The 12,442-nt window shown below is 38.4% G+C and overlaps 1 protein-coding gene across 1 annotated transcript in view; it reads right to left on the minus strand.

Moving 5' to 3' along the window:
* Nucleotides 1–5,009, minus strand: part of LOC102121204 (phosphatidylinositol 3,4,5-trisphosphate 3-phosphatase TPTE2-like) — a 61,535-nt gene extending 56,526 nt beyond the window's left edge. Inside the window, exon 1 of the mRNA XM_045377061.3 lies at nt 4,949–5,009. The gene's annotated coding sequence lies outside the window, so the exon portion shown is untranslated. The remainder of the gene's footprint in view (nt 1–4,948) is intronic.
* Nucleotides 5,010–12,442: the final 7,433 nt, after the last annotated feature.

A 12,442-nucleotide genomic window follows, 5' to 3' on the forward strand; every position in this document is an offset into this window, starting at 1 on the left:
CTATACCAAGTAAATATACAATTGAGACTTTTTTGGTTTAAAAAGTGTATTATGTAAATGCAGCTTCAAGCAGTTACGTGTAGAGTTTGCAGGGAAATAGCTATGACTCAGTAAATCTATATCCAGGAAAAGTACCATTCACATTTCAGAGCAACAGACAGACACTCCAACATGCAACAACTCAAAGCATAGCCTCTATGTACCTTTCCTAAAAACAATTACTCAAAGTGCTTGAGTCAGATGAGCAATGAATCAAAATGAAGAACACAGAAATAAGGAAGATGACTTACAGAGAAAAGATGATAAATAATATAAACTCAGAAGTAAGTCTAAATAAATCTGGTAATGTAGCATAAAAACGTAGTACGTGAAAATGTAAATAAATGATTGTAAAAGTAAAGACAATATAAAATTACCAATAATAGTATTGATTTAAATTCTCGGCATTATTACACTAGGATTCAAGGTTTGGAAGAAGATAGAAGTAAAGGCAGATTGCATTTCCTATCTTTTACAAGTACAAGTCCAGTTTTATTCTCGATATTGATGGAGAAAAATGGTATAATTATGTTTTCTAAATATTTAAATATAAACATGGATAGACTAGAAATGGGCTTCTGACTTGCATATCAGTAAAAAATGAAAGGGATAAAAACAAATCAATTACTAGCAAATTTAAAAAGAAAATATCAAAGTATTTTTCATAAAGAAAAAGTAAGATAATAAAGCCAAACATACCAGAAATCATAAATACAGACATATTACTCTCATCTTCCATATTGAGAAATACTCTCAGATAACTTTAAAATTAAAGGCAATACATGCTATACACAAGAGACAAAAACTAAATTGAAATGACAGTTTAAAAATAAAGAGATGGAGGCTGGGTGCAGTGGCTCACGCGTGTAATCCCAGCACTTTGGGAGGCCGAGGCGGGTGGATCACGAGGTCAAGAGATCAAGACCATCCTAGCCGACATGGTGAAACCCCATCTCTACTAAAAATACCAAAAATTAGCTGGGCATGGTGGTATACACCTGTAGTCCCAGCTATGCGGGAGGCTGAGTCAGAAGAATGGCTTGAACCCGGGAGGTGGAGGTTGCAGTGAGCCAAGATCACGCCAGTGCACTCCAGCCTGGCCACAGAGTCAGACTCCATCTCAGAAAAAAAAAATGAGAAAAAGATATGAGATACTAAACTTAAAACACTGAAAGTTCCAATATTAATATCAAAGTTGAATTCAAAGCACAAATATTAACTATGACCATGACTTATTTTTTATCAATAGAAGGTGGAAGCTACATGACACTTTTTGTGGGAAGTCAGGGACCCTGAACAGAGGGACCAGCTGAAGCCGCGGCAGAAGAACATAAATTGTGACGATTTCATGGACATTTATTAGTTCCCCAAGTTAGTACTTTTATAATTTCTTACACCTGTCTTTACTGTAATCTCTGAACATAAATTGTGAAGATTTCATGGACACTTAACACTTCCCCAATCAATACTCTTGTGTTTTCCTATGCCTGTCTTTACTTTAATCTCTTAATCCTGTCACCTTCTTCATAAACTGAGGAGGATGAATGTTGCCTCAGGACCCTGTGATTGTGTCAACTGCACAAACTGTTTGTAGAGCATGTGTGTTTGAACAATATGAAATCTGGGCATCTTAAAAAAAGAACAGGATAACACCAATGTTCAGTGAACAAGAGAGGTAACTTTGAATGGCCGCTGGTGAGCTAGACAAAACAGAGCTATATTTCTCCTCTTTCAAAAGCAAATCGGAGAAATACCGCTGAATTCTTTTTCTCAGCAAGGAACACCCCTGAGAAAGAGAATGCACCCTGAAGGTAGCCTTATAGATGGCCCCTTTTAAGGCGTGCCGTCTTTTGTGGTTGAAGCCCAAGGGATGAAATAAGCCCCAGTCTCCTGTAGTGCTCCCAGGCTTATTAGGAGGAGGAAAATTCCCGCCTAATACATTTTGGTCAGACAGGTTGTCTGCTCTCAAACCCTGTTTCCTGATAAGATGTTATCAACGACAATGCGTGCCCGAAACTTCATTAGCAATTTTAATTTCGCCTCATCCGGTAGTCCTGTCATCCCGTCCTGCCTCCATTTGCTTTGTGATATTTCATTACCTTATGAAGTATGTGATCTCTGTGACCCACACCCTATTCGTGCACTCCCTCCCCTTTTGAAAATCGCTAATAAAAACTTGCTGGTTTTACGGCTTGGGGAACATCACGGATCCTGCCGATGTGTGATGTCTCCCCCAGATACCCAGCTTTAAATTTCTCTCTCTTGTGCTCTTTCCCTTTATTTCTCAACCCAGCCGAGACACTGAGGAAATAGAAAAGAACCCACGTTAAACATCGGGAGCGGGTTCTCCCGATGGACACTAACAAGACCATTTTTAATGAAATGGGATTTGTATTGAGGGCAGGTGCTGTCTCTCCCACAGGACACATTTGTCTCTGGTACAGACTGGCAGTATGGAGATGGCCATGACGCAAAGCACTGAAAACACTGCACTGACTCTCTGGTCTTCCTGCTCTCACTCTAGATCACTAAAACAGGGTAAGGACAATACAGGGGGATGATATTTTGATGCTGTGAAAACTATTCGTCACACAGGAGAAAAGTACATTTCTACACGTTATACCTTAAGACAAAGTAAATTCAGGGCAGCTATTTTATTTAAATAAAGAAAATAAATTCAAAACAGAAATCTTGGTGAATATATTTAAAATCTTGGGGTAGAGAAGGTCATAGTTAATATTTGTGCTTTGAATTCAACTTTGGATTTTTTTTTCTGAGAATAACATTAAAGGCATGAATCACAAAGAAAAGAACAGGTACATTGGATTATATGAAGATTAAACACTTTTATATAGTGAAAAGCAAGACAACCTAGGAGAAATTACTTATATTACATAAAATAGAAAAAGGATCAACAGATTTAACTTTTCAGTCTGAAGACAGAAAAGCACCCCAATTTTAATTGGGCAAAGGTACTTTGGAAATGATGAAATATTAACTGAAAAAAGCATAAATGAAGGTATGTCAAGGAATGTGCATTAGAACAAACATATTTACTAATATCAAAGAAATCAATGATGGCTAGCATTAAGTATTGGAGGAGAGAAATGTACACTTTTGCATCTTGATGTTCAAGCACATACCAATATCAATAGTGTCACAAGCATTCCCTTTGACACAGGATTTCCACTTCTGAGAATTTGTAATAAACAAATAACCAACAATATGCAAAGATTTAGCCTCAAATATATTCATTTTTTGTAACAGTAAAAACTTGTAAAAAACGTAATTGTTCAGCAATATCTATTAAATGAATTATAACACATCTACACCATGCAGTATTACACAACTATTACAAATAATGTTGTAAGTGCACATGAATATACATTAAAAAGAAAACATAGACATGATGCCATTAAGTAATAAAGTTATTTACAAAAGAATATAAGTATGGTCTCGTATCTGTAAACATAAAAATGTATAGGCTTAAAGAACTTAGAAGTTCATGTATCAAAGTTTAAGAATGACTAAATGTGGATAGATTTGTTGATTGTATTTTCTGATTTTCCTTTCATAAACTCTTATGTTGTTTTCAGTTTTTGGCACAAAACCTATTTACAGAGCTACAGAATTTTCAAAGTGTTTTTGCATGTTATTTTAGTTTTATTACTAATTTTTTACAGTACAATATCCACTACATAGAAAGCATTATAACCAGTTTACATTTGAATAATCTAAAAGTTAAACAGGTTTAGTGACTTGTTGAGTATCAGGTGAATGAATACATGATGTCAAAGCCAAGCACTGATTCCAGCTTTTACTATAAATCCAAGATCATCCCCCTGGTATGAAACACCAGTGATTCTCACAGGGACTACTGCCAATTCCTCCTATGTCTATGCAATGAGACTTTGTAACTTAAACATAAAACAAAACAAAAACCTGCTTTATTTTGTTTGGAGTGGGGAAAGAAAAAGGAAATGCTTGCCTTGCTCAGTCTGTCTAGTTTTCCCTCAGCCCTGGGCAGCTCCATTACAGAAAATGTATAGCTAGTATGCAGACACACAGTTTAGTTAAGTGGTGCCGTGAATTCTTCATTGATGGCCCATGATAAAAATTTCTAGAAAATGAAAACTCAGGGTAATTTGAAGAACTATTTGTATTGCCCTCTGTTTCCCATGTAATCTTTGTTTAGACACCAACAGCTTACAACCATGATGAGTTAACTTCCTCTATGGCAGTACTTCCTCTCCAATATTGACACAAGCTGGTGAATGGTTACACAACTGGGCAAGAAAGAAGCAGACGAAAAATCTCCTGAATATGTCTGCAGTTCAGGCACAAGCCAGTTTAAGAATGTATTCTCTCATTACAGTGAGTACATGGTAAAATGCCTTCAGGTCAGTGCAATAGGAAGTACTCAGTACTCTAGTGAGATTAGAAACAGAGAAGAATAAAATCCCAATGAGCATAAAGAGGTCTTTAGTCAGCAAAACATGTTTGCTTTTGCTATCAATACCATTTGCTCATAGGTGAAATCTACAAAACTGGGAATCACACATGATCCAGTACAAATGAGAAAGGTTCGCTATTGATGAGTAAGTAGCATTCTGCATTCCTGTTTTCTTTTAAAATAAAAAAACTTCTCATGAAGTTAATTTCTTCTAAGGAGACTTTTTACATTTTCAAGCTGGAAGAACATTTATTCCTGAATGGATGGATTTTTTTTTTCAAAATAATACTTGTCTAAGTATTCAATTGGAATAAATATGGTGTACTCTCCCACCCATGCATTTTGATACCCTTCTATAGTTTCCCTTTTTCCTTCTTGCCTCAGCGTAAGCCCTGTTTAACTAAAGAAAAGAGATCCATCAATGGCTCCCTCCTTTCAGACTTCAAACTGACTTACTCATATGAAGCGACATATTCAGCATTTTCATAATCTTCAAACCTGGAAAGCCGTTCTGACACACTTTAGCCACCAAAAAAATGCAAAAATATATCATTAGATATTTGCTACACAAAACAGTGATGAAGAATTTATTTGAATAACAAGAATTCCATGAATCTAAAGGATATAGTAAACACCACTTAGCTCACTGGAAGACCTAACATTTAAGAAACAAAATTACAATCATTAACCAGAAACTCTGTTCTCATGGATACTCCCAACACTGAATTTTGCATATTTTTCTCTTCTTTTCTCTCTCTCTCTCTTTCTATACATGTATATAAAGATATATAAAAGAATACATATAGTTATAGAATACATAAATGTGTATAGACATATCGCAAAGACGTTGTGGGTTTCATTCTAGACCACTGCAATAAAGCAAAAACTGCATCAAGTGACTCACACAAATGTTTTAGTTTCCCTATGCATATAAAAGTTATGATTATACTACACTGTAGTCTGTTAAGTGTGCAATGGCATTATGTCTAAAAAAATTATGTACATACCTTAATGTAAAACTACTTTATTGGTTTAAAATATGCTAATGATCACCTGAGCCTTTAGCAAATCATAATCTTTTTGCTGGTGGAGGGCGTTGCCTCCATGTTGATGGCTGCTGGCAGATCAGAGTCATGGTTGCCAATGGCTGGGGTGGCTGAGGCAATTTCTTAAAATAAGACAACAACGAACTTCACTGTATCAAATGACTCTTCCTTTCACAAGTGATTTCTCTGTAACATGTGATGCCATTTGATAGCATTTTATCCACAGTAGAACTGTTTTCAAAATTGGAGTGAATCCTCTCAAATCCTACCACTACTTTATCAACTATACTTTATTTATATAGAATGAGTTAGGAAGACTTTCCTCTGCTTTAATTTTTTGCAATAGTGTAAGAATTGATATTAGTTTATTTTTTAAACTAGGTAGAATTAAGCGGTGAAGTCATCAGATCCTGGACTTTGTTGAAAGTCTTTTTGTTACTGATTCAACCTCATTACTTCTTTTTGGTCTGTTCAGGTTTTCGATTTCTTCTTGGTTTAGTCTCAGTAGGTTGTATGGGTCGAGGATTTTATCCACTTCCTCTAGGTTTTCAAATTTATTGTAGAGTTGTTCATAACAGTGTCTAATAATCCTTTTGATTTCTGTCATATCTGTTGTGAGGTCTCTTTTCTTGTTTCTGATTTTATTTATATGGGTCTTTTCTTTTTCTTAGTCTAGCTGACAGTTTGTTGATATTTTTAAACCTGCTTTTTGTTGTTAACCTTTTGTAAATCTTGCCTCAATTTTCTTTATTTCTGTTTGGTCTTTATTATTCATTTCCTTTTAATAATTTGGGATTTGGTTTGTTCTTACCATAGTAGTTTCTTGAGGTAGAATTGTTAGGTAGTTTATTGGAAATTTTTCTAGTTTTTTGATCCAGGTGTTTATTGCTATGAACATGCTTCCTAACCTTCAAAGTTATTATTGGTAGGTGAGGAGTTACTTCTGACATTTTATTGTTTTCTGGTTGTTTTGTATGTTTTGTTCCTTTCTGCCTCTCTGTTTACTTTTGTAGTTGGGTAGTTGTCTGTAGTAATAAGGTTTCATCCCTTTCTCTTTCTCTTTTATGTATTGACTCTACCAGCAATGTTTAAAATTTTACATGTTTTTATGATGGTAGTTATCATCTTTTTACTTCCAGAAGTAAGACTCCCTTGGGCATTTCTTGTAAGGCTGGTCTAGTGGTGATGAATTATCTTGGTTTTTGTTTATCTGTGACAGATGTTATGTCTTCTTCATTTGTAAAGGATAGCTGCACTGGGTATAATATTCTCGGTTGAAAGATTTTTTTTTTCTTTCAGAACTTTGAATATATCATCTCATTCTTTTCCAGTCTAAGGTTTCTGCAGGGAAATCAGCTGTTTGTCTAATGGGAATTCCATTGTAAGTGTTTTCCTCCTTTTCTCTTGCTATGTTAAAAAATCTTTGTCACAGCTGTTTGCCTGCTTGGAATCATGCACTCCAGGAGTGGCCTGAAGGGCTGTTTCCCATGCCTGGTATGTGGGTACACAGCTGCTCATCTGGCCTGAGGCCAGTCTCCTGGGGGAAACCCATGGGCCAAATATAGAGCTGCATGGCTGCTACGCTGGACTGAAGGCATCTTTGGCAGGGCTGGCCAACAGGGGGTGTTTCTCAGGCCTGGGATACAGTCAAATAACTTCTCAGCTGTCCTGGAAGTGTGTCTGCTGGGGGTGGTCCATAGGGCTATTCTAGCTCAGGATGTGGGCACACTGCTGTTCAGCTGGCCTGGGTGGTGCCTGCCAGGGGAAGCCCAGGGGGCTGCTTCTATGACCTAGGATGTGGGCACAAGGCTGCTCAGCTGGCCTAGGGGCATGTCTTCTGGGAGTAGCCCATGGGGCTCTTTCTCAGGTCCAGGACATGGGCATTCATGGCTGATTGGCTGGTCTGGAGGTGCATCTGCTGGGAATGGGTACAGGAATGTTTCTCAGGCTCGTGAAAGGTTGCACAACTGCTTAGTTGGCCTGGGAGCGTTTCTGTGGGGGGTGACCTACAGGGCTGTTCCTCAAACTGGGACATAGTATATGTGGCTGCTTAGTTGGCCTGAGGGTATGCTGGCCACAGTAAGCTCCCAGGGTTGTTTCTCAGCCCTGAGACTCAGGCACACATAGCTACTTGTTTCTCAGGTCTGAGATACAAGTTCAAGGCCCACTCAGTGGTGTGCCTGCTGGGGGCAGCCTGTGGGACTGTTTCTCAGGCCCTTATTAAAGGCAGAGGGCTGCTAGGCAGGTCAGGAGCATGCCTGGATGAGGCCTGCACGGCTGTTTCTCAGGTCCTGAGCATAGACTCATAGTCACGCTCTTGACCTTGGAGTATATCAGCTGCTCAGAGGCTTAGGGGACTCTCCCACTTGAGAGAGGGCATGTAGTGGTTTGGCTAGCTCAAGGGTGAGCTCACCCTGGATGGGACTGCAGATTATTCCTCTGTCTGAAAGTGTAGTGGTGGGGGTTGATTTCCCTGCTCTTCAGGACTTGAGTTACCGCCAATCCTGGGACCAACCTCCACACAGCTGGGGTTGTGGCTTTAACCCACCCATGTGGGTTTGGTATACTGAAGGTAAAGCTCCAGTGCTGGAGAGGCACAGTGGCTACTGGCCCCCAGAGGAGGGCACACTCACGAGATGACTCTGGTCTCAAGCTGGTGATGTGTTGCTGCAGCTTAGGTCTCTGGGGGTGGGAAGCCTTCACCTTGTACTCCTAGTCCAGGACATGCAACTGTGTAAATTCTTGGCAGTACTCCACCCTGGCCTCAAGGCTTGCAAATACTGTGAGATTTTCCTTAAGACTCTGTGTTTGTGATGGCAGTGGGGCTGGTGGGGATCTTCTCCTTACCTTCACCCTGCAGTGAGAAGTCCTTCCTGTCTCTGGGCCAATTCAACCCAGGTGGGGGAAAAGGGGCTGCAGAGGCTGAGTGCTTCCATGCTGTGGGGGCCTTCCAGTCACTACAGGTGTCTCTACTCCTTTGCTGCACTCCAGGACTATTCCTTTGACACTCTAATCAGACCTTAGATGCGTATTTGTTGCCTAGGTTTTTTCTTGTAGGGGAATGAGCATAAGGCATCTCTAGTCACCCATCTTGCTTTATTTAGCATAATTCGTAAGAGCCCTAGGATTTTCAGAACACTCAATGATCACTGGCCTCAACTTAGTCACCAGCTTCATTAGCCCCTAAAAAAGAATCGGCCTGTGCTTTGAAGCTTTGAAACCATGCATTGACTTCTCCTCTCTAAATATAAAAGTCCTAGATGGCATCTTCTTCCAGTAAAAGGGTATCTTGTCTACACGGAAAATCTGTTGTCTAGTGTGGCCACCTTCATCAGCTGTCTCAGCTACATCTTCTGGATAACTTGCTGCTGCAGGATAACAGCACTTGCTGTTTCACCTTGCACTTTTATGTTATGGAGATGGCTTCTTTCCTTAAACCTCATGAACCAACCTGTTAGCTTCAAGCTTTTCTTCTGCAACTTACTTACCTCTCAGCCATCGCTGAATTGTAGAGAGTGAGGGCCTTGTCCTGGATTAGGCTTTGGCTTAAGGAACTGCTATGGCTGGTTTGATCTTCTATCCAGACTACTAAAACCTTCTCCATATTAGCAATCAGACTGTTTTGCTTCCTCATCATTTGTACATTCACTGGAGTAGCAGTCTTAATTTTCTTCAAGACTATATATATACATATATAAATATACATATATACACATATATACATATATACACACATATATACACATATATACGTATATATATTTATATATTGCATTCACAACTTGTCTGACTGGTGCAGAAGTCTAGCCTTCCTCACAATCATTTTGAGCTTTCAGTTTGTAGTGAGAGGCTTGTGACTCTTCCTTGCACTAGGGACACTTAGAAACCCTCATAGACTTATTAAATGACCTACTTTCAATATTGTTGTATCTCAGGAAATAAGGAGGCCCAAGAAGAGGGAGAGAGATGGAGGATGTCTCCTCTGTGGAGCAGTCAAAAAAACATGACATTGATTAAGGTAGTTGTCCTATAGGGCATGCTTCATGTTCATGTTGACCCCAAAGACTTACAATAGTAACATCAAAGATCACTGATCACAGATCATAACAGATAGGTTAACAACAAGAAAGTTTAAAATAGGCTGGGTGCGGTGGCTCACACCTGTAATCCCAGCAGTTTGGGAGACCAAGTTGGGCGGATCACAAGGTCAGGAGTTTGAGACCAGCCTGAGGAACACGGTGAAACCCCGTCTCTACTAAGAATATAAAAATTAGCCAGGCGTGGTGGCGGGCGCCTATAATCCCAGCTACTCAGGAGGCTCAGGCAGGAGAATCGCTTGAACCTGGGAGGCAGAGGTTGCAGTGAGCTGAGATCGCACCACTGCATGCCAGCCTGGGTGTCAGAGTGAGAGTCTGTCTCAAAAATAAAAAAAGTTTAAGATATTGCAAGAATTCCCAAATGTGACACAGAGACACAAAGTGAGCACATGCTGTTAGAAAAATGAAACCAAGAGACTTGCGCAATGCAAGGTTGCTACAAACCTTCAGTTTATAAAAAACTAGTATCTGAGGGGCAATAAAGCACAATAAGGTATACATGTATATGCATACACATATGTGTACATATATAGTATATATGTATACATACATGCTAAACAATATATATACATGCATGGCTATATGCTAAAGTATATATATTAAAAAGACTACTAATGTTATTAATTGGGGTCAGTGCTATAGAATATATCTATATAGATACATATATGTACATACATAAAGATATGTATATATCTATATATGCACATATATACATAGATATATGTATATAGGTATGTTCATACATATACACACATACATGTATGTAGGTATCTATATATACTAAATATATATATAAAGGATACACCTATTTATACACACACACACATATATTCACGTGTGTGTGTGTGTGTGTGTAGATATATCCTTTAGCAATGACCTAGATTAATAACACTAGTAGTCTTCAATGACACCACCATTGAAAGGTGACATATATCAGATATATCAAAGTGGTGAAAGACTACTGATGTCATTTTATCTGGGCCAGTGCTAAGGAGTAAAAATGTCCATGCCAGATCAAGCGACTTCAGAGACTTACTTTTCTGGTTGAAGTTATGTACAATTGCTCTACTACATTTATAAACTGGTTGAACTCTGAAAATGTATATGTCAATTAATTATTTGGAATCTAGTATTAATATATCATTTTTTTCCCTAAAAGAAAGCCTTATATCATGTAAAAAAGCTCTTGGGCCTTAACAAACAGTCTAGTGAATCAACATTTAAGTGCAGTTCTTTATTACTTCATTTGTGAGTGAACCTTACCAATCTCAATTATCTCCCTCTCTTCTTTCTCTCCATATATTAATGACTCTACCACATATTACTTTTTAGTTCAATGGCGTAATAGCTAAAGCATTAAAAATGAATGTAACAAGACTCCACGTCTTCCTAGACTTATTTTTCTGATACAAATTAGCAATAATTACTCTACAATTTATAATCTAGTTACCCTAAAAATTGACATGTTAATGTTATTTATTTCAAACCTGGTATTCAACTTTTCTCTAGAAATGAGGTTTCAAATGTTTGTAATGAAATTCTTAGGCCTGTGAAAAAAACTTAATGAATCAAATTTATATACATTTCCTCACTCCTAACCCTAATCCCCAAGTTACCATTTCTGGCAAAATTTACAGAAGTTCAACTTCAGTTTGTAAATACCTACCTTGCTTACCCTTGTAATTTTCTGCTTTCTCAAGTTCAAATACCACCAATAACTCTTCACCAATCATGAATGTCTTTTCTGCCCCTCAGATACGATTAAGTAACTGCAGACCTAAGGCAGGGACTCCATCCAATCTGATGGTGGGTTTGCCTTTGGGAAAGTAACCTCATGTGGTAACAGAGGAAGAGACCAAGGTTCTACTAGCTTTGTTCTTTTCTGTTGACAGTTCCTCAGCTCCCTGCCCACTGTTACCTCCCCCATGCTAAGAATAGGACTGTCTCCTCTCTTGCCTCACTCGTGTTTTCCTAAGGGTTTTGGCTGCTGCTAAGTAAGAGTGACCAATGCAATAGGAATAAGAAGCATTGCTCTTATGACATGTTCCTTTTGTATCCAACTAGATCCAAAAAGGATAGAAAGGTCACTGCAGATACTACAGTAATTAGACTTTAGAAAACAGTGTCTGAGACACCCTGTGTTGTTATGGATGCTCCAGACAATGAACTAGGCAAATCTGAATCTCTCTTCTCTACATGTATGCTTTTGTGTGTGTGTGTGTCTATGTGTATATTTACATATATACATTTACATCCAGCTTTTAATTTATTTAGACCTCACTTTTTGTTGAAGGATGCTTCATGAGTTATTGTCATTTCACTGAAGGCAGTGCTAATGGAGTAAAAAGGTACACAGACATATAAACACCACATGATTTTCTCTTTTATTGACACTATTAGCAAAAACATCTTTTGCACCAAAAGGAGTAGTTTTTCCATAAAAATAAAATATCAAATATACACATAAGTAATGGATGAGGCTATGCAAATCCTACCATATAACTCCAGTAAGTAAATTCCAACAATTAACAGAATCATTTTTCAATGGCCAATTAATTAAACAATGATGATATACAAATTAAACCTATCTACATATTAGAAATACATTTTAATTCACCCATGTCTCCACTGTACTATAAAATGAATAGAGCCAGGCGCAGTGGCTCACGCCTGTAATCCCAGCACTTCGGGAGGCCAAGGCAGGCAGATCACGAGGTCAGGAGATCGAGACCATCCTGGCTAACACAGTGAAACCCCGTCTCTACTAAAAAAAAATGCAAAAAATTAGCCAGGTGTGGCGGCAGGCG

This window comes from Macaca fascicularis, chromosome 17 (genome assembly GCF_037993035.2).
Source record: "Macaca fascicularis isolate 582-1 chromosome 17, T2T-MFA8v1.1".
Taxonomy (NCBI): domain Eukaryota; kingdom Metazoa; phylum Chordata; class Mammalia; order Primates; family Cercopithecidae; genus Macaca; species Macaca fascicularis.